Genomic DNA, 23782 nt, shown 5'->3' with positions numbered 1-23782 from the left:
TATGTCATAATTTTACTCTTATTCAGTTCAATATATTTTTAAATTTTCACAATAATTTCTTTTTTGACTCATCCCATTGGTTATTTACCCCAATGTTTATAGCAACACTATCAACAATAGCCAAATTATGGAAAGAGCCTAAATGTCCATCAACTAATGAATGGATAAAGAAGATGGATAAAATACTACTCAGTGATCAAAAAAATGAAATCTTTCCATTTGCAATAATGTGGAGGGTACTAGGTGGTATTATACTAAGTGAAATTAGAGAAAGACAGATATTATATTATTTCACTCATATGTGGAACTTGAGACACTCAAAAGATGAACATAGAGGAAGGGAAATAAAAAGAAAATAAAAACAGAAAGGGAGACAAACCATAAGAGACACTTAAGTACAGAAAACAAACTGAGGGTTGCTGGAGGGGCAGTTGGTGGTGAGATGGGATAAATGAATGATGGGCATTAAGGAGGGCACTTTTCAGGATGAGCACTGGGTGTCATATGTAAAAGATAAATCACTGGATTCTACTCCTGAAGCCAAGACTACACTGTATGTTAATTAACTTGAATTTAAATTTTTTTAAAGTATATTATTTAATATTTAAATAGTTGGACACTTTGATTTTTTTATTGGATTTTATAGCAAAATCCACTTTGATAAAAAACATATTCTGTATTATTTTGATCAGTAATATTTTGATCAGTAATATTTCATCTGTAATATTTTGATCAGTTTGACTCTGGGACCAATAATATGATTGTTTTGATAATCCATGAAAAGTTGAAAAGAATATGTATTAGGCACTTACAATGATCAATGCATCTCTATGGCAGTATTTTTAATCATATCATGCAAAATATCTATCTCTGATTCATTTTTTGTGTTTCTATTATCAATTACTGAAAGGTATGTTAAAAAAATCAACTATGATTTTATATTTGCTATTTTTTTTCTTTTTTTCTCCAAAAAAGGTGAGATAGAATAGTGAGTATTGAGGGAGGATAAACAATTCTTGGCACAAAAATACAAAAAATAAAATAAAATAAAAAAACAAAAAAAAACCTGACAACATGCCCTGAATTTATCATGAGTTTGTCTATTCAATAGATTCCAGCTATAGAAAGGAAAATAAATAATTCAAATGAAATTGGAGGGTTTTTTGTTTGTTTGTTTTAATACATTAGACTAGACATAGCAATTACTGAACTAGACTAAAAATTACAGAACTTTTTACTTCAGAAGAGTTACCAGAAAATTCAAAAATCTTGCTGTAATTCTATTCAAAAGATAGGTAAAAATTAGTCCCCCAGAACATCACAGACTTATACATGGAGTGGAAGTTATAAAATGAAGTCATTCCGCTTGTTTGATACAGTGGTCACTTTAATAAAACTCATTGACATCTATATCTTCACCTTATTTGAACTTTCATGGCATAGACTGAGTAGACAATTTTATATTAACCAATTCCACATTTTCTTGATTTTTTTCTTACAACTCTGGTCCAATATCTTTTTATCCTTAACTAAAATGTTTCTTGAGGATAGTAATTGTTTTCTCCCTTAATGCTGTACTCCCAGTGCCTAGAATATGCCTGGCAGAAAATAAATACTCATTAAATATTTCCTGAAAAATGTCCTCAGTGACAGGCTAACTGTTGGAATTCTTCAAACTAGATGTTGGATCTTATTCTGTATTCATTTATGCCTTTAACTTAGATGAGTGAAACCTGATGGTGCTATAGAATTTCATACATGTGTTTATTTTTCTTATAACTGACATTTTTTTCTGATACCATAACTGGAACTGAGCATCTTTCCTTTTATGATGGGCCTTGGCCAAACTCACTGAATTCAGTTCCTTGTAATGTAATTGAAGGCTGATTGAAGATACCTACAATAGTAGGTTTATCAATAAATGCTTGCTCATAATTGCAACAAAATTAGAAATATGACATGTCATCATTAATGAATAGTCTATGAACAATACAGCAACTTTAGCTGTTGGCAATAACTAATGAAACATAAACTAAAATGTAATGCAAGTAATTAACTAGTTTTAAAAAATTAGAGTGATTTTAAATGCTACTTAGAATATTTTAAGTCTAATTTGAAATCTATGTCTAATTTAAGTGTAACTCAAATTTGAAAACTTCAAATTTAATTCAAGTTTTAATTTTAAATTCAATTCTAATTTGAATATTTTTCTTCTACTTTTTTTCTTATTCTTAACTATTCTTATCTGTCTTTCCTATTAGACACATATTAGATCTCTCCTCTCATATAAACTAGTTATATGCTCAATATGATTGTTTTAATTTCCTTCAGAAGGCTAAAAACTGAGCTACTTGACTAAATTTCCCAGTTTTCTGCTTTAATAACTAAACTGCATAATTTTTTACTCAAAGATTTTACTTTGGAATGTAGGCTCTTGTAATTTTGGAGGGTTTCTTCCTCTGATAAATTTAGTCTTCCCAAGTTTCAAAAAAATATGGTTTATAAATTTTTGCGAGTTCAGTTCCTTATAATAAAGTAAATCTAATTTTATGGGTGACTGAAATTCTCATCTTTTCAAAACTAAATCTTTTTATAATCTATCTGGTGTTTTCCTCCTTACTTCTTTCCTTTTTCTTCTGATTTTGAAAGAGGACAAGATTTTTTACCCGGTATTGTTTGTTTGTTTGTTTGTTTTGATGGTGAGAGGGGCAGAGGGAGGGAGAGAGAGAGAGAGAGAGAGAGAGAGAGAATGAATTTCAAGTAGGTTCCAAGCTCAGTGCAGAATCCAATACAAGGCTTGATCCTACAGCCCTGGGATCATGACCTGAGCTAAAATCAAGAGTCTGACACAACCAACTGAGCCACCAAGCCACCCCTGGTATTGCATTATTTAGAGATAAGGTAGAATTCTCAATTAGAAGGATATAGTTTATACTTTGTAAAAAGTTGTTTTTTGCTAGATCATGGGACTCTTGGCCATGGCTTATGCAATGGGCTGCAAAAAGGAACATATTTATTGTTATCATGGACAACCAAGTCTATCGAAGACATTGATTGCTGTCCCTTGAAATGAAAAAGATGTGTTGAGGTTTTTTTCTATATACTGTTTTCTTTTCTGCTCCTGATTTCATTTCTTATTTCTTGATCCTTATGAATGCTTGTTCTAAGGCCTCTTGAGAAATGAAACTTCCACCAAGTGTATTATAGTGATCCCAGCTCTGCTGAACAATTTGTTTCAGTTTTCTTTGTATTTGTTGTGATGACCAATATTTAACTGTGTTTTACACTCCCTTTTATCCCCATACCTTAGAAGACTGAGGTAATAAATCTTTGTTTTACATAGCATATCATATATTTAAAACAACAACAGTAACAACAAAACCCAAAAAGAAAATAAAAACTAAAAAACAAAAAAACAAAAAAACTGGGGTGGATATTATTACAAAATATACCTGTTCAGGGCACTAATAGAATAATAGAAAGGCTTTCTGTTTTTCCTCCACCCATGATTTCTACTTTTACTTCATATTCTTGCTGCTGCAAGTGTGACAGTTGTCTGGATTCAGCAGGAAAAAGAAACAAACAAAAAAACCAAACAACAACAACAACAGAAACCTTTACAGATGAATCCTTCTTTTGTTTCTGTTACCTGACTGGCAACGAGCAGTTGACCCTAATTTTGTCCAAATCTCATGTTTTTCAGATGTTCACAACTATCTAGTTTCACAGCATTATTATTTTATAGGGGTTTGAACATTCCTATATTATTTTGTGAGGGAGGGAGTTCAATATGTGGGCCAATTCTCTCTTGACATCATTTCCTTTAAAAGAGTTGACATTAGCATTAAAAGACAATTTACATATATTTTCTTATTAGCTCTGTCATGAACTCATATATCCATTTAATTTAGAAGACAAATTAGATTATCAAAGTTTAAGCTCAGTTGTATGGCTCTGAAACCTAAATACAGTATTGTTTCAAACAAAATAAAAGTATAATCTGATTTTTCAAGAAGCATATCTAGCAGATTGCATTTGAAGCAAAGCATTTCTGGTCTTGCCTCATCAGTAAGCCAAAGAGAAGAAAAACAACTAACTATAAAATAGAGGATTATCATTTCTCTTACTGTGTCAACCTCCAAAATTTATAGTCAAGTTAGAGTAGAAAAATATGAATGTTACCATCTCCTACCACTTAGTCTTATTTCTCCCACATAGAATAGTCAATTATTATTGCCAAGTCTCATATTTTCTCTATGGAAGCATATAAGAAATTCCATGAAATCCAACTCCTCCTCTGCATCCATTATACCACTTTCAGTGCAATGTGCCATTTCTTTTAACAGAGATGTGGATTCACATGGGAACATAAATTGTGCAAGCCAATATGAATCCAGGGTTTTTCATCCTCTTTTAAAAACCTACTTTTTGAGATAAAGTACTTTGAGAATATTTTCCTCTTTTCTTTGTGGTCAGTGTAATCTACTTACTTCATGACTAACCCTTATGATTCATTTAAGATGTTGGCATAAGGTTGATAGTCATTATTTCTAATAAAAATCAACCCATAATCCTGGTGAACTTCTGTGACAACAATCTAGGGTAGACGTATGCATGTAAATGCCACATTCTCTTCAAAAGAGATCTTCTCTACTTCATCCTCATTGTATCTTTATCATACTCCCTCAATTTTTCCAAAGTTCTATCATTCCACTAATAGATAATGGAAATATATTATAATTTAGGCAGTACCCCTAGCTCTAGAGACTTAGTGGTGAACAAGATATATTTTTCACTGGGGGAAGAAGGAAGAACAGAAAATAAACAAATAAATAGATAAATAGCACTATGATAAAATTAACATTTACAATCTTTATTTCTACTTTGTTTTCCTTGTCCAATCTCTCATATTATTTGTAACAAGTATTTGAAAATTTGACCCTCCAATCACTGATTTACTGCTCCTGGGGTCAAATGTAAACATCTTATTAAACTTATATTTTAGAATAGTTTTATATTTACTAAAATGCAGTGAAGAAGTACAGACATTTTCCATTTATGTCCATATGCATTTCTGCAATTATTAGCACTAATAATAGTGTGGTACATTTGTTACAATTAATAGACCAATATTGATAAATTAGTAACTAATGTCTTCAGATTTCCTTGGGTTTAGTGTAAATTCTTATATGCCATTCCAGAGTAATATGAGGCTTGACAATAATAATTGACTATTCTATTCGGGGGAATTTCCTTTACCTAACATTCTTTTTCTGTTCCAGGATCCCATCAAGGATACTTCATTGTATTCTGTTACCACGTCTTCTAATATACTCTTAGTTGTGATGGTTTCTCTGATTTCCCCTGATTTTGATGACCTTGATAGTTTGGAAGAGTACTGGTGAGATATTTTATAGAATGTCCCTCATTGGGATTTGTCTGATGTTTTACACATGATTAGATTGAAGTTATGGGTTTTATTGGAAGAAGAACATAAAGGTAAAGTGCTATTTTTATCACATCTTATCAAGGCTATATACTACCAACATCACTCATTACTGTTGATGTTAACCTTGATCACCTGCCTGAGATAGTGCTTGTCAAGTTTCACCACTTGTAAAGTTACTCATTTCCTCCCACTTCCCATACTGTACTCTTTGTAAGGATGTCTTTGTAAAGATGTCACTGTATGCAGCTATACTTTTAATGTGGAGAGGTATGATCCACCTACTAGTGGACAGAGTATCTACATAAATTATCCGAGTATTCTCTTACATTTATTTATCTATTCATTTATTTATGGACTTATGGAATTTTTTGGACTATGGATCTTGACATTCAATTTTGGGCTATAATCCAATCCTAGTTTCTTTTCTCAAATGTTTCCACATTTATCTTTTTTAGGAGCTCTTTTAGTTGGCTTGTGTGTCTCTTTGACATAGCTCATCATTGTGGCTATCCTGGGGGGTACCTCCTTATTTTCTGTCATTATCAGATGCTTCATGATTTTCTTGTATATTTCCTGCCCCAGTCCTAAAACATTTCTCTTTAGAGTACTTATTTATTCATTTACATATGTAAAATGATATTAGTAAAAGATGTCTGGGCTGGGGAAGTATTATTTCTGGGTCCTCTCAGATGACAGAGCAAGAGGATATGCATATAGTATATAAAATATACTAATTTCCTGAGAATATACATTAGCCATGATGAAATTCATTTACTTTACCATGATCCATTGAGTATCTATATATTATATTTTTCAGGTTAAAATATCATATCCTCTAGAAATTCCAGTGTTATTTTGTCTCCTAAATTTTATTCAGTTCCAGATTAAATATAAACATCACTTTTTGTTCTTTATCTTCCCAAAGTTAAATGTTTCTTTTGTATAGTTTCATACTTTCAGACTCATTATAGTAAATATTCCATATTATATTTGTGTATCTTCTACATTACATAATTAATTCTGAAGCAAAAGGCTCTTGGGTTTCAGCCAACAATTGTATCTTCTGTGACATAAATTATGCCTCACACAGGACATGCACTCACTTAAAATTTTTAAAAATGATTAAATAAATGAGCATTGTTAGGGACTGAATATTTGTCTCCCCTTCCAAATTCACATGTTAAAACCCTAACCCCCAAATTGATGGTATTTGAATATGGGGACCATGGGAGGCAATAAGTGAGGTCATGAGGGTGGTGCCCACATAAGGGAATTAGTGCTTTATCAGAAGAGGAAGAGACAGAAGAGTTCTCTGTCTCTTGTCTGATCACATACTGAGGAAAAGCCATGTATACATACAGGAGAAGATGGCCATAAGCAAGCCAGGAAAAAGTTCCTTATCAGGAACTAAATCTGCTGGTCCTTTGATTTTGGACTTCCAAAATTGTGAGAACTAAATGTTTGTGGCTTAAGCCACCTAGTGTATGCTATTTTGGTATCACAGCCTGAGCAGAATAAAATAAACATTAAAACATTTTTTTAGAGTAAAAATAATATGTAGTCTGTGTTAATATCCATCCCTTGACTAGGCAAGTGATTCAGAAATCTGGTAAATTAAAATTATATGGGAAAAATCATATGGGCTTTTAAGAGTTATCTTAAGCTTTCCCTTATAATATAAGGTATAATAGCTTTTTTCAGACCAATCTTCTACAAAGAAAAAAAGTTGTATAAGGCATTTTTTTTGAAGTGTGAGAAGACATAGAGGAGCTTAAAAAACTTGCAAGCACTTGAGGGCTCAAGGTCCTATAGAGCAAAAGCCCACAGAATAAAAAAAGGCATTGGGCAACATTCTTTTCTTTGAAACTTTAGCAAATTAAAGAGGTCATTAAGAAGCTGAGAGTCTGAGTAAAGCTCTCCTTAAAGTCAAGGATAGATAGATGAAAACTTTGGGAGTTTCTTGTCCACAAAAAAGAAGCAGACCTGGTAAATACCCAAGATTTTTGGTGGAACCTTCCAGGGCTATGCTGTAGGAGTAAGAGTGAATGTGAAATAGTCCAGTTCTAACAAAGAATAAAAAATAATTCAAATGGGCTTGGTTATTTATTTAGGCTAAGTAAAAATCTCCCTTGCACAAACTTCCTACAAGAAGCAAAGGAAATGCTCTCTGTAGGAAGATAACATGATCAATAGCTTCCAAATTTCTTCATCTTCCTTGCTAGAATCCAAAAAAGATGTCTCTTGGCTCTTCATGATTAGAATCTAGTGGGAACACTGGAAGTAAGATCTGTGAAAATAAAGTACCCAGGAGTTTCTAGCACTATGTAGACTGCAATGCAATTGAAATAGAAATCAATAATGATATAAAATAGCTGGAAAATTACCAAATATTTGGAGATTAAGCCACACCCTTCTAAGTAAGAAATTGGCCAAAGAAAAACCTCAATAGAAGTGAAAATTAGATTTTGAACAAAACAAAATTGAAAATAGAATTTATTGGGTCACCTGGGTGACTCAATCAGTTGACTATCCAACTTAATTTTGGCTCAGATCATGATCCCAAGGTCATGGGATGGAACCCTGTATTGGGCTCTGCACTACTTGTGGAGCCTGTTTAAGATTCTTCCTACCTTTCTGCCCCTCTCCCCTGCTCACGCTCTCTCTCTCTCTCAAACAATAACAATAACAACAAAAGAAAATAGAATTTATCAAAATTCATTGGATGCTGTGAAAACAGTGTTTGGAATAAAATTTATAACATCAAATGCATACAATAGAAAAGAAGAGAGATCTAAATTCAATACTTTATGGAACTAAAAATTAGAGCAATTCAATTCTCATGCAACACAGGAAAATAAATAATGAGTATTAGAGTAGAAACTAATGAAGTTGAAGACAGAAAAATAATACATAAAATCAATGAAACCAAAAGTTGATTTAAAAATTTTTTTTAACGTTTATTAATTTTTGAGACAGAGAGAGACAGAGCATGAACGGGGAAGGGCAGAGAGAAAGGGAGACACAGAATCGGAAGCAGGCTCCAGGCTCTGAGCCATCAGCCCAGAGCCCAATGGGGGGCTCGAACTCACAGACCGCGAGATTGTGACCTGAGCTGAAGTCGGACACTTAACCAACTGAGCCACCCAGGTGCCCCTGAATTTAAAAGTTCAATATAACTGATAAACCTCAAGCCACAATAACAAAGACAATTGAGAAAAAACACAAATTATTAATATCACAAATGTAATAGGGAAATTATCAGTACTGATTCTATGGACTTCAAAATAACAATAAAGAATACTATGAACCACCATATGCTCCCAAATTTGATAAATTAGATGAAATAAACCAATACCTTAGAAGACCCAAAATACCAAAACAAGCAGGACGATAAAAATCTGAATATGACTACATCTATTACAGTTATTTAATTAATAACTAATAAAATTCCAAAAAAGAGAGCATACAGGCCCCAGATAATTTCACTAGTAAATTCTACCAAACATTTAAGCAATAAATGATACCAATTCTCTCTAATCTCTTCCAGAATATAGTCATAGAAGAAACATTTCTGAGTTCACTCTATGAGGCCAGTATTACCCTAATACTCAAACCAGATAAAAACATTGCTAGTAAGAAAACACATAGATTAATACATCTCATGAACATACTTGGAAAATACTTAACAAATTATTAGCAAATCAAATCTAACAACATATAAAAATTATACAGCATGGCCAAGTGAGATTATTACACATATGCAAGACTGGTTCCACCTTCACAAATCAATTTAATCCACATCACTGATTAGAAAAGAAAACTCATGTGATAATGGCAATTAATTTGGGGAGGGGATGGCAAAATTCAACAATTATACTTTATAAAATTTCTCAGAATTAGATACAGAGGGAACTTTTTTAACTTGGTAAAGAATATCTATAAAATCTACAACTAACATCCTATTTAATGGTGAGACACTGAATGCTTTTCCCCTATGACCGATAGCAATGTAATGATATTCCATTTCACCACTCTCATTTAACCTGGTACTGGAAGACCGAGCTAGTGCAATAAGACAAGGAATAGAAAATAAAGGTATATAGATTGAGAATGAAGAAATAGAACTGTCTTTGTGGATGATGCAAAGTCAACTAGACAAGCACCAAAAAATGGAAAAAAAAAACCCCTTAGAACTAATAAGTGATTATAGACAATTACAGGATACAAGGTTAATATGCAAAGGTCAATTGCTTTATTATATACTAGCAATTAACAGTAGGAATTTGAAATTAAAATCATAGTAACATTTTACAATAGCATTTGAAAAATGAAATACTTAGGTAAATAAAATATATTCAGAATCTATATACAAAATCCAAAAAACTTTGATGAAAGGAATCAAAGACAGCAGAAGTAACTGAAATTATATTATGTTCATGCATTGAAATACTCAATATTGGTAAAACGTCTACAATCTTTCCAACTTGATATACAGATTCTACACAATCCCAAACAAGGTCCCAGTGAATTAATTTGTAGATATCAACAAAATGATTCTTAAGTTTATATGGAAGACAAAAGACCTAGAACAGCCAACACAATACTGAAGGAGAACAAAGTAGGAAGATTGATGACGTCAAAACTTATTATAAAGCTACAGTAAACAAGACAGCGTGGTATTGCTGAAAGAATTTAATGGAGGAAGGATAGTCATTCCAATGAAAGGAGCTTGAATATTTGGATATCTATATTTTTATAGCTGGACATAAAACCTATATATTTTATAAATTATAACTCAAAATGTATCACCAAACTAAATAAAAAATGGTAAGTTATACAATTTCTAGAGGCTAGCCTAGGAGAAACACAGGGCTTTGTTCAAGGATGACATAATTGCATACACAGAAAATCTAAAAGAAGAAACAAAAAAAAAACTTCCCAGAACTAATAAACAATTATAGCAAGATTATAGGGTAAAGGTTATTATGCAAGTCAATTGCTTTTGTATATAATATTAATTAATGAGTGGAATTTCCTAGTATAAGCTCATTACCATTTGCATTAGCACTCCCCAAAATGAAATACTTAGAAAAAATATAACAAAATATGCACAAGATCTATGAGGAAGACTACAAAATTCTGATGAATGAAATCAAAGAAGAGCTAATTAAATAGATATTCCATGTTATTGGATAGGAAGACCTAATGTTATCCAGATTCCAGTTCTTCCCATTTTGATCTATATATTCATTCAATCCCAAACTAAATCACAGCAAATTATTTTGTGGATATCAAGAAACTAATTCTAAAGTTTATATGGAAAGTCAAAAGACCCAGAAAAGCTAGCCAAATATTGAAGGAGGAGAACAAAGTTCGAGGACTGACACTACCTGAAACCTAGATAACCTAGATTGTAGTAGATACAATCCACAAAAGAACCATAAGTTGGTTTTCATTAAAGTTAAAAACTCCTGCTCTGTGAGAGACGATGTCAAGAGAGTGAGACGCCAAGCCACAGACTGGGAGAAAATATTTGCAAAAGACACATCTGCTAAAGGATAGTCATCCAAAATATATAAAGAACTCTTAAAATTCAACAGTAAGAAAATAGGAAACTTGTTTAAAAATGGACCACAGACCTTAACAGACACCTTACCAAATAAAATATCCAGATGGCAAATGAACATATGAAAAGGTTCTCAGTATCTTATGTCACCAGGGAAATGCAAATTAAGACAGCAATTGTATACAATTTCACACCTATTAGAATGCCCAATATCTAGAACACTGACACCACCAAATTCAAGGTTGTGGAGCAACAGGAACTCTCAGTCATTGCTCTTGGGAATGCAATATGGTACAAACACTTTGGAAGACAGTTTGTCAGTTTCTTACAAAACAAAGCACATTCTTAGCATATGATCCAACAAACATGCTCCTTGGTATTTACTCAAAGGAGCTGAAAACATATGTCCACATAAAAATCTGCACATGGATGTTTAAAGCAGCTTTATTCATAATTGCCAAAGCCTGGAAGTAAGATATCCTTCAGTGGATGAATGGATAAACAAACTATAGTACATTATTCAGTATAAAGAAGAAATAAGTTATAAAGCCATGAAAGGACATGGAGGAACTCATATGCATGTTGCCACGTGAATGAAGTCAGTGTGTAAAGACTATCTACTGCATGATTCCAGTTATATTCCATTCTGGAGAAGGCAAAATTATGGAGACAGTAAAATGATCACTGTTTGCCAAGGGCTCTGGGGGAGGGAAGAAAAGATGAATGATTGAAACACAGGAGAAGAAGTGAAACTGCTGTTTTAATACAGTAATAGTGGATACATGTCATTATATATGGGTCAAAACCAACAGAATGTATTATACAAAGAGTGAACCCTAATGTAACCTATGGATTTTAATTAATCAAGTATTAGTATTGGCTCCTCTATTGTAGCAATGTATTATGCTAATATAAGATATTGATAAAAGGAGAAATGAGATGAACCTGGGGGAAGTGATATAAGGGAACTCTCTACACTCTCCACACAATATCCTTGTACACCTAAAACTGCTCAAAAAAATCTATTAATTAAAAAAAGAAAAGAGGAGTATATTTTGGACAAATAAAGTCATATTCAACAAAGATAAAATTTTGCTTTGTCAAATTAAAAGTTAAATTTATAACATGCAAACAAGAATGGAGCAGTTCTAAAAAATGCTTAACCTAAAGGAAGGCAATTTAACCTGAAAGAAAGCCAGTGGGGTTAGTTATTTGAGTACATGATGGTACAGGAATTCTCTTCACATCAGAGCAGGCAGTCAACAATGATGTGCTCAAAGGCAAGCTTTAAGGGAATCAGAGGAGGTGGAGAAAGACTAATAATGACTGTTATTTATCTGGAAATTTAGCAAATATGAAAAAGAATCCTTGCACAAGTGAGTTGCACTCCTTAAAAATAGAATATAAACCATTACATATAAATTTTTTAAAAACCAGGCACCCTGTCTTTTGTACATGTAAGTCAAGTGGATGGAATACAAAAGACAAAAATTACAAAGGAAAATGTGTGAAAGTTGACTAAGGAGAGCACTGCAAATGAGCCAAAGGTGAAAGTGATCATAGCTATATGCTTTCATTAGAGATGCAAAAGAGGAAGTTCAAAATTAAAACTCCTTATGGTGGATAAAAATGGAAAAGCTCAATCAAGGTGATAAGTAAAAAGGCCCTTTCTAAGGCAGCTTCCTTTTTACAGCACATGCTCATCTATCTTGGAGACACTGAGCCAGAGTCACTGTCAGCCTAGATACAACTTGGTTTTGTCAAAGAGGGAGGAAAGATTGCAGAGAAGGAGTTATTAGGGCATTGAATGATATGTACAGTTGGATTTAATTAGGGCAAAGTGATAAGTGATGGTTTTAGCACAAGAATTAACACAGATGGTCAAAAAAGACAAATTTAGTATCTTCAATCTGGAAAATGTCAGGCTTAGCATAGATAATGAAGTCCTAGAAAATAAAGAATGAAATGAAGGCTGTACTGAAATGGCAAATGATTCTAGGAAGGAAAGCATGCACACACTATTCTTAGAATTCCTAAATAGATAATGACTATATTAGCTTAACTCAGATATCTGCTATAGCAACATAATGAGTATGAAAATTGGAAACTTGTCAAGATAATAAATACCAAAAATTTTTAGTTTTTTCATTTTAAAAAGAGAATGATAAAGTATAATGTCCATAGTCCAAATTTTATATCTCTTGTTATTAAATCTTTCTATCCAAACATATTTATAACCTAGCTCATTCTAAAGTGGTAATTAGATATATAGATAATATTTATAAAAGCTGAGTCTAATCATTATTGATTATTTCTTGGAATAATCTGTAAATTAATACTGAAAATAATTGTTAGTTGTCTGCATTTTCTATGCAATATCAATTCTAAGTCAAATGCTACTGTGAAAAGAATTGACATGCTACTATTCAAATTTGGGGTTTTCCAAAAGGCAATATTATCAACTGAAAACACTTGAGATTTTAGGTAAAGAAGAAACTAGTATTGTTTTTTTAATGGATGACTAAAAATAATGTATCTTTTATTATATCTGAGATACTTAGGTTTTTCATTTGAACTCCATGAACATTTCAGTGCCTATAATTTTACATTAAATGATCAGTGACACGGTTTTTTTTATCCAGGTCATTGCTTAATAGAAGTCTGTGAAGGTAAATGCTAGTTGATAAAGAAACTGCCGACATATGGATAGTACAATGATGCTAGATAAAATACACACACACACACACCACACACACACACACACACACACACACACACACACACACAAATACACATCACAGAGGAGGGGGGTGAGGAGAGAAGGGGGAGGAAGAGAAGGATGGGTAATAGGAAGGAAGAGAGAGAGAGAGAGAGAGAGAGAGAGAGAGAGAGGGAGAGATGTTGCTGTCTACAAACACAAGATAAATATCTTTGTGGCCAAGATTCAGAATGAAAATGAAAGCAGTAACAGGGACTGCAGCCAGACCTCAGATTCATACACAAGTATTTAAGAGTTTTATTCAGAATATTGGAAGCAGTATTACCACTTTTAAGGCAGAAACTGCTATTGGGGCACCTGGGTGGCTCAGTTGGTTAAGCATCCGACTTCTGCTCAGGTCATGATCTCATGGATTGTGAGTTAGAGCCCCATGTCAGGCTCTGTGTTGACAGCTCGGAGCCTGGAGCCTTCTTCAGATTCTGTGTCTCCCTCTCTCTCTGCCCCTCCCCCATCATGCTCTTTCTTTCTCTCTCAATAATAAATAAATATTTAAAAAAAATTAAAGCAGACACTGCTATTGAACTCTGTTCATAAGAGTCAAAAAAAAAAAATCTGTAGCCAAGTTCAGCTGTCTATATCTTAAGTATTACATCTTTAACACAGTGGGAAATATCAAACCACCTAAAAATGAGCTCATTGTTGACTAGTGCTCTCAGAAGCTAGGGAGAAGGTATAGGAAAAAAAATAAAACAAAACAAAAGAAAATAAGCTAATAAAACAATGGAAAGATGAGCTGAAAGAGGAAAGAGAAAAACAAATTAATTCTTGATACACCTGAAAACAAAAATCCAAAGAACACGAGAAAAACTAACACTAAAAAAGTAATAAAAAAATTAGAATATAATTTCATTAAATGAAAATAAGAGAGCAATTTGAAAATAATCATTAAGACTTAAATAAATGGGCACATGTGTATTGATGACTTACAATCCACCTAGAATTAGTTTTTCTGTAGAGTGTGAGATAGTGATCATTTCATTTTTCCTCTATACCTACTCAATTGCCTGAGAATGGGTTATTAAAATGATGTTCCATTTCCTCCTGTCAGGCAGAGCCATGCTGGTCATAAATCAAAGGACAATGTGCTTGAGTTTGTTCATGGGGTCTATGTTCTGTTACTTTTATTTATTGTCTTATCCTCAGGCAGTGTATCTTAATGGCTATAGCTTCATTATAATTTGGATATCAAGTAAAGTAAATGTTCCCTCCTTGTTTCCTTTTTGAAGACAGTCTTAGCTATTCATTGGTTTTTTGTACTTTCAATGTGAATTCTGCATTCAGCTTGCTTAGTTTTTTTTTTTTTTTTTGAGATTTTGTTTGTGATTGCATTTTATTCATAAATCAAAGAAAAAATTACATTTATTTAAAGTACTGATAATCTGTTGCATGAACAAGGTCTATCTCTCCATTTACTTATCCTTTTTCTTGGTAGTGTTGTGTAATTTCTTATATTATAACAATTTATTTAATATTTCTGGTGATACTGCAAATAGTATTTTATTAAAATATGCCTTTTTAAATTATTTTTTGCAAATATGTAAAAATAATACTTTTTTTTAATAAATAGCACACAGCTACCATTGTTAGTTATGTATTTGTTTACTTATTTATTACTTATTTTCAGTTGCTCTCATTAAAATGTTAGTTTCCTGTGGGAACTCTTGCCTTACTTACCATTCTATCTTCAGTATTTTGAAAATATATGGCATACAACTGATCTTAATAAATATACACTGCACAATGGGGCACTTAGGTGGCTCAGTTGATTAAGTATCTGACCCTTGACTTCGACTTAGGTCATGATCTCATGGTTTGTGAGTTTGAGCCCCACAACAGGCCCTGTGCTGACAGTGTGGAGCCTGCTTAGGATTCTCTCTTTCCCTCTCTCTCTGCACCTCCCCTACTGGCTCTCTCTTTCTCTCTCTCTCTCACTCTCTCAAAATAAAGAAAAATAAACTTTAAAACATGAAAAACAATAAGTATTCACTGCACAAAAAATTTATTGAATGAATTAAGAAAAGACCATACTTTAAAAAATCAGTTGGTTAAGCCTCATGAACGATTGTACTCAATTCTCACTTTTTCTCATTTGAGTTTCTTGCCCATTTTAATAACCTTAATTCAGCATCACCATTTTAAACAGGTACTTTGCCCCATCTCCTACATACTTCATGGAATATCACTTCCTTTTCCTTCGGTTCTCTCTTTTGAAAGTCTTTCTAATTATGACTAGATGTGTGTAGAAAAGATAATAATGCAGATAGATGGACAATGGGAGTATAGAGAAAAGAAGAAATGAGAAAAGATCAAGAGAGAGAAAAATCAAGATTTACAAACAGACAATTATTTCAATTTCTTCTTTTCCATCTGTTCCCAGAAACTCTTTAAGGAGGAGTGAATATTTCAAGGTCTGGTAATGCACACTTCTATGCAACAGGAAGGCAACTTTGGATTTGACTATTATATGCACACGATTAATGAAAAACAGAAAACTCTCAAAATGAAAATAGACATAAAGAAATCAAAAACATCAATAAAACTTCAAACACATTAATTCATGAGATATACTTGTCCCCATGACCATCACAGGATAACACTTTATTTTTGCTTATCCTTGGTTTGTTTTGTTTCACTCTAAGAGGCTAACAGATATTTCAAATGGTGTCCAACAGCTAAGAAGAGTTGAGGTCTCAATGTCTAAATTTCTTCATATCATTTCTAGGGTCTTTTCTTTCTCTCACTGGCATACTTCCCCTTAGGTAAATATTAGGCTCACCTTAGCCTAAATCTTGGCTCATCTTTCAACCAAGAATTAATTAACAGCCAGTTCCCAACTCTTGTCCTAGACTTGTGAGAACAAGTACAGGTATTGCTAGTCATATCACATCTGTAATTATTTACATAGTACAAATAAAATCTCTTGAAATCATGAAAATTCCAAGTTGTTGGTGGCCACACATCAACTACTCTTTCAAATACAATTGATATTAATTTTATTTTACTTAATAAAGGAAGTAACCACACCAGTAGGACAAAAACTATTTTGCAGTTGTGGCTGAGAAGGGAAGAATGCCAGTTTATATACCCATCAAATGATATGCCTCTCTACTGAGACTTCCAACAAAGGTGTTAAATGCATCTCAAAAGACTTGATACAGTTAAATTCTTACAGCTGACCTCCTTTTTCATCTTTGACAATACATTCAATAATATGAAAATAATGAAAATTAAAGAGAGTTGTTGGGAAGTTACGTTTTTCATGTGATTAAATTGCTCACCATCTTTAATAAAAAGCAGTATATAGTCAAACTGAAAAATTCACAAGTTGGAAAATATATCCAGTATTCAGAATATAAATTAGTTTGGGTTGCACATAGGAAGTGAAAATTAGAAATCCTGATTCTTTATTTTACTAAAGTAGGATAATTATTGGGTGTTTATTTTAGGATACCAAATAAAGAAAATGCCCAATCATAAAATCTTAAACTGGATTAACTCTGCGTAAATCAATTTCAGAAGGAACTACAACCACATAGAAATCCAAACTGCAGAATATTTTTCAGCTCTCAATTATGAATAACTTTTCCAATGCAACTCAGGTGACACCAGGTTAGAAAAACATACAAATAGTTAAGATATTTCTAATGTTTTCTGTGAATATAAAGAGTGGTATAAAATTTTTGTTTCATCTCCACTGCTCTAATCTTGTTTAATTAATTTCTTCATTTGTGAGGTATAAAACTGTATTTAATAACCTTAATGAGCACTACCACGATCTTCACATATATACAAAAGTGCAGAAGACAAATCTCCACCCTTTGTGATCTTCACATCTTCCTTAGGGAGATAAAATTGGTGTATAAGGAAAAATAGGAGAGTTAGTTTTAACCATTCAATGAAATGAATGAAAGTCAATGAAAATGATATGAACAAGTATTATTATAGCACTATATTCAAAACATTTTCACATAGCACACACGTAAAATTATGATATTTATGGCACTTTAAGGTAGGGAGATGGCAATTTGCAGCCGGACCAGTCTAGGACCTCTGGCCACACGCATTTTCATCTGGATGCTGAGAAAAGGCACACACCTGCAATGCATTTGTGGTACATCCATGTGTACTACCCAGTTCACACCAGGTGTCAAGCCTTGCCTCAGGGAGTACCCAAGGGGGAGGAGATTGGTAGGAAGAGTGTCTTCTTGGATTTGTTAACTTCTGAATCTTATTTTAGATATACATCAAGTCATACATGAAAATTCTAGATTAATAATAAAAATAGAAGAATCTATGGAAACATGTAGAACAGATTAGAAGAATATCATGTATGAAGAAAACAGCTTGGGCTAAGCCAAAACTGAGGTTTTTAAGGTACATGTAAAAATGTGGTGAGAAGTGTCACTTTAGTAGAAGCTATGATTCAATATCATGAACTAAGATTTTATGTGATTCACATGTAAGAAGAAATGATTATTAGAATATTTGAAAAGGATCTGACAGTTTTATGAAATAATTTGTGTCTTTGGAGGTGTTACAGCAGAAATTGTACGTTTTCCTACTACAAAAATCTATAAATTTGTCTGTGGGCAGGTAAAACTTATGAGCAAATTCTGTGTTAAGCATGTTGTTAAATGAGCTAGGCTGTGTCTCATCATAAACAGAACCTTGATCCAGAATCACATGTTTATGACAGCAATAATTCTGAACACCATTTTGGCTTTACCTCATTCACTTTAGAGCATCATCACACATATGAAGTAAAGTAAAGTGCTGTTTACTTTAGTAAAATTGAATATTACTAACTGTACTAAAATTTTTTAATAAATTAATTTTTAAAAAATGAAATAAAGAGTAATTTCCCAATAAAGCATTTATACTTCCTAAAAACAAGAACTAGTTGGCTTGGCTCTCTTAAGAATGCATGTCTTATCTACTAATAAGAGCATGTTCTTGATCTGAACCACAATTTTTGGAACCTTCAACAGTTTCTCACATGTGCGAGCAAAAGCACATACACAAACCAAAAGAGAGTAGTGAAAGTGTTCTTTGAAATTACTTTATTTTACAAGACCAAGTACATGTTTATATGATTAAAAGACGGTGCAGGGTGCCTGCAGTTGGTTAAGCATCCAGTGTCAGATCAGGTCATGATCTAGCAGTTTGTGGGTTTGAGCCCCATGGACACTGTGCTGACAGCTCAGAGCTCAGATCCTGAAACCTGCTTCAGATTTTGTGTCTCCCTCTCTCTCTGCCCCTCTCCTGCTCTCACTCTGTCTCTCTTTCTCTCTCTCAAAAAAATAAAACATTAACAGAGTTTTGTTTTTTTTTTTTTTTTTTTTTTTTTTTTTTTTTTTTTTTTTTTTTTTTTTTTATGGAAGGTTCATATACTAACACCTCCAACTTCACTCTTTTTATTCAAAGTAGCCATTCAATCTTGGACTTTCTGAGTGAATTCTTTGGAAAGTTCACAAATTCTGTTGATTTTTTAAATAACTTCATATATCCTGTGAGAGGCAGTAGGGATTTTCTGTTAAACTTTGCAATATATGTTACTTGAGGTATTAATATGATATTGTATTTTTTGTAAAACATTACTAGAATTGATGATACTATGTTAAATTCTAGATTACTATAAAGGCACGAAAATTAATAAATTTATCTCCTATATAAAGAGGAAATATGTAAAGGGCCTTTGAGAAGCAGTGATTCAAATTCTGGAAAATCAAGGGTTTTAAAAATTTTAAAACCATGTAGACATCTGATAGATAAACAGAATCCTTTCTGGAAAAGTCAATTAAATTTTATTTTGGATTTTCATTTCCATCATTCGGCAGTATACTTTGGATACAGAAATAGGTTTTAATCAATTTTCTATGTTGCATGAAAGCTATTACAAATAAAAATTTCAATGCAAAATAGAATTTTTCTTGATCATTTACTCAAAGTATGACCCTATAGTTTAAAATATCTTGAAATGATTGATAGATAGATAGATAGATAGACAGAAGAAATGTCTATCACTGGTATGTAGATTTTATGTGCCCTCAATTTGCACTCTACTGTTGAGTTTATATTCACACACACAAAAAATGGTCTGTCATGTAAGCTACAATAAGGTCTAGTTTTAAACCAGATCATAGATAAGTACTACTTTGTTTTTTTGTTTTTTTTGTTTTTATTTTTTTCCAATTAACCTTATATCAAGAGATCTGGTCACACACTTCAATACCTAAATAAGGTTTGTGAATGTAATAGGGTAAAATAATATGACAGCAGCATACAAAAATATATTTTATATTGTTAGAAACCAATTGGGATGATTTGTATGTCAAAACAGCTGGGTAATTCAGTCCAATGTTAAAGTACTAATAGGGTGGGAGGCAGGGCAATCATGTCCTGTGTTCCTTTATAGAATGAATCGTTGTTCCACATTGAATCTTTGCAATGCAGTGTGAAGGATGCTGACACAATCAATAATTCCTTCTTGAAAAAAAAAAAGGTTCAAAGATTCAATGTGAATAACATTATCCTATTTTCTCAAAAGCCCTTTCCTGCATCGAGTAATATGGGTTCAGACAAGAATTCCAACTGAGTTGTGGCATAAAAAAAGATTACAAGGATTCAGTAGATCAGCAGGAAGCACAAAAAGAAAGCATCCTTTCTTGCAACTAGCTTGATTAAACCTAATGATCTAAGATAAAATAAGATAACTGACTTATTATCAATATCTTCCCTAAGACTTTGCTTTCCTATTTGTTCAAAGTGAACAAATATATCTTGCTACGTTTTCCAAAAATGTTTTGCTCTCATTTTTTTTTTTTTTTTTCTTAGACTGAAGACCCTTTATTCAAGATTGGGCCATAAAACATCAATCACATAAACCAGAATGATTCCCTCCTATGATTTTGGTGGAAAATCTCTGTGACTCTGTTCCCAATCCACCCCCCCCCCCAACAACAATTGATAAAACTTAAGGGAGGTAAACTTTTATTTCTCATTTTCTCAAAAATGGCTAACAAAAGAATCTGCTAATATAGTAATTATTTTCAATTTATTCAATAAGAAAATATTTATCTCTGATTAATATTTGATAAATTAAGTAAATGTTATTTTATCTGATTACTTTTAAGATCAAATATCTCCACATATTTTAATTCTTGATTCATTGGAAAAGAAATAGGTGGTAATGTATAAATAGGAAAAAATAGTTAACTTCTTAAATAAAAATTACATATTATAGTTTTGAATATATAATCATACTATATAGTCCTTTTAATTCTAAAGCTTAAAGGTTTTGTTCTCTTCGTTTACATGTTATGATATAGATGAAAAGATATGGGACACAGTTATAGCAGTTGATTTTGAGCCAAAAGATTTTGGCAGCATCTAACATTGTACTGATAACCCCATTAACTGAGCCATTTCTTTTGATCATTATGAAGATATTACCATGAAAATCCAGCCAACACGTGAAACAGGAGATGAGCCATAGTGTCCAGGATAATAAGGAAGCTAAATTTTCATCACTGGAAGTGACCCAATTATATTTCACTATAAATAACATCTTTTAGAGCAACACCTGATAGAAACGTTAGAAATACAGACATTCCACAGCTTTTTTTTTTTTTTCAAAATAGTCTTCTCCATTATTTCAAAGGATTGATTTTTCCCACTCGTTTGTCAGAACAAATGGTGCTTAGTTGGTCTAGTGAAACTTAGAAGTAAATTAAATTTCGGAGACTGGACTCCAGAATGTTAAAATCAGTCGATCTCATTTTAGCCTAATGCACATGGAGTAGCATACATGGAGGTTTATTTTAGGTTATTCCACCATCAAACTTACATACCTACATCACCTACTTTTGAACACATCTGTATCCCATTTTGGAATTAGATACATAGGCTCTGTAGCATGTATAGATTTTCAAAGTAGTCAATTTCTCCTTATACATAGTTGACTTCCCTTAAAACCACAGATTAATTCTTAAAGTGTACCACTGATAATACTGGCTAAAAGTTTCTGAAAGAGTTTAAATTTCAGGTAATTATAGCATTGGTGGATGATCCTTATGTTACTTTACTGGGACTCAGAATGCATAATACAGTATTATTTTTAGAAAAGAGGACTGATACCTGTTTATGTTATTTCAAATAATGTCATGCATAATGATGCACTCATAAACTCTTAATGGTGTTTATATATTCAAAATGATCATAAAATATTAAAAAAATAGAATTCAAAATTTAGAATTTAGAATTTAGTCTTAATATTATAATTATGGAATAAATAGATGTATATATGCAGCTATTATAAAGGAAGAATTTAAATAGAAGTAGGAGTTATTATGAAGTAGGTACACTTGATTTCTGATCTTTGCTATGGTCAGATTTGATTTTGTGTTTTTGAAGAAAACCTTTCTTTTGCTCTTTTAAAAAATATTTACTTACTTACTTATTTTTTATTTATTGTTATTTTTATAAACACTTGTGCCAAGAACTGACCTACTAATATCACAGTTTATGGATTAAGATATTCAAAATATGTTACAATGTCTCTGAAATTGGAGAGACAAAGGAAATTTAACATAAATTTCTACAATAGCTTCATGTTAGTATAAAAATAAATACAGAGATACATTTTAAAATACATTTCTACAAATGACTGTGATCTAATGATATAACTGCAACATTATAACATTAGTGTTGAAAAATATGATAGATTCCTAATTTATCACATATTTGTTTTTCCAACACTAGAAGTAATATTATTACATATAAAAAGACTGCTAAGTGACCTTGAAATTTTGGTGGTATTTTTTAGTTATTCTTAGAAAAGTGGAAATAAATCCCGATTTTCACCCTGCATTGCTCCACATTTAATACTTAAAAAAATTTTTGCAACAACTTCTGAGAATGTTCTCAGAAGTGAAATTCATGCAATATCAAGAACAACATCAACAGCAAGAAGAACAAACATATTTTCATGAAATATCTAACAAGGTGAACCAAAAAACAGCTATATAAATTTTCACAGATTTACAACAGTAAATAACATTAATAATTTCATGACCAAAAAAAAAAAATGTAACTCAGTGTTTCTTTTAGATCTGGGAAAGACAAAGACATAAACAAAAGCTATGGAAACTCTAAAAATTCTTTTGAATTTAAAGGGAAATATGCTTTTAATTCTGGAAGGCAGGGTGGATAACTCAGAGTCTTCAAAACTTCTCCTGTAAAAATTCTGTTCATCACTTTTCTTAAATTTACTGTGACTTATCTTATTTAAATAAATAATGTGTTTTAATAACAGAGGACATTTAATAAATGATGTTACAAAAGGAGAAAACTATCATGAATACAATGCAATGGTATCCTGTTTGGGACAGCCAGAAAATAGCTATTTGAAATTTACTTTTTGAGAATAATATAGTCTCCAAAAGTGAAAAACAAGTTTATCAAGTTAAGGGAGACAAGTTCTAAATGTGAAATTGAGACTAAAATTTTGAATAATTCCTATAAGGAAGAACCCAAGATAGATACAGAGGAATCTACCTAGTTTCACTGTTATTTGGGGGAGCAAATAATGAAATTTTATAATTTTTTAAAAATGTTTATTTATTTTTGAGAGAGAGTGAGACACACACACACACACACACACACACACAGAGAGAGAGAGAGAGAGAGAGAGAGAGAGAGAGAGAATCTGAAGCAGGCTCCAGGCTCTGAGCTGTCAGCCCAGAGCTCAATACACAGCTTGAACTTGTGAACCGTAAGACCATGGCCTGAACTGAAGTCAGACACTTAGCTGACTGAGCCACCCAGTTGCCCCAATAATAAAATTTTAAAAGCCACATATTTCCAAAATAAAATAAAAGAGGTGAAGAGACATCTAAAAACAATGTAAGGATGCCTAAAGCCTAATATGTCATGGAAAAAGTCTCAAGTTGAAAAATGAAGTAATTGATTAAATTAAAAAATAAACTTT

The sequence above is a fragment of the Neofelis nebulosa genome, chromosome 5 (genome assembly GCF_028018385.1).
Source record: "Neofelis nebulosa isolate mNeoNeb1 chromosome 5, mNeoNeb1.pri, whole genome shotgun sequence".
Lineage (NCBI taxonomy): Eukaryota > Metazoa > Chordata > Mammalia > Carnivora > Felidae > Neofelis > Neofelis nebulosa.
This window is presented reverse-complemented; position numbering follows the sequence as displayed.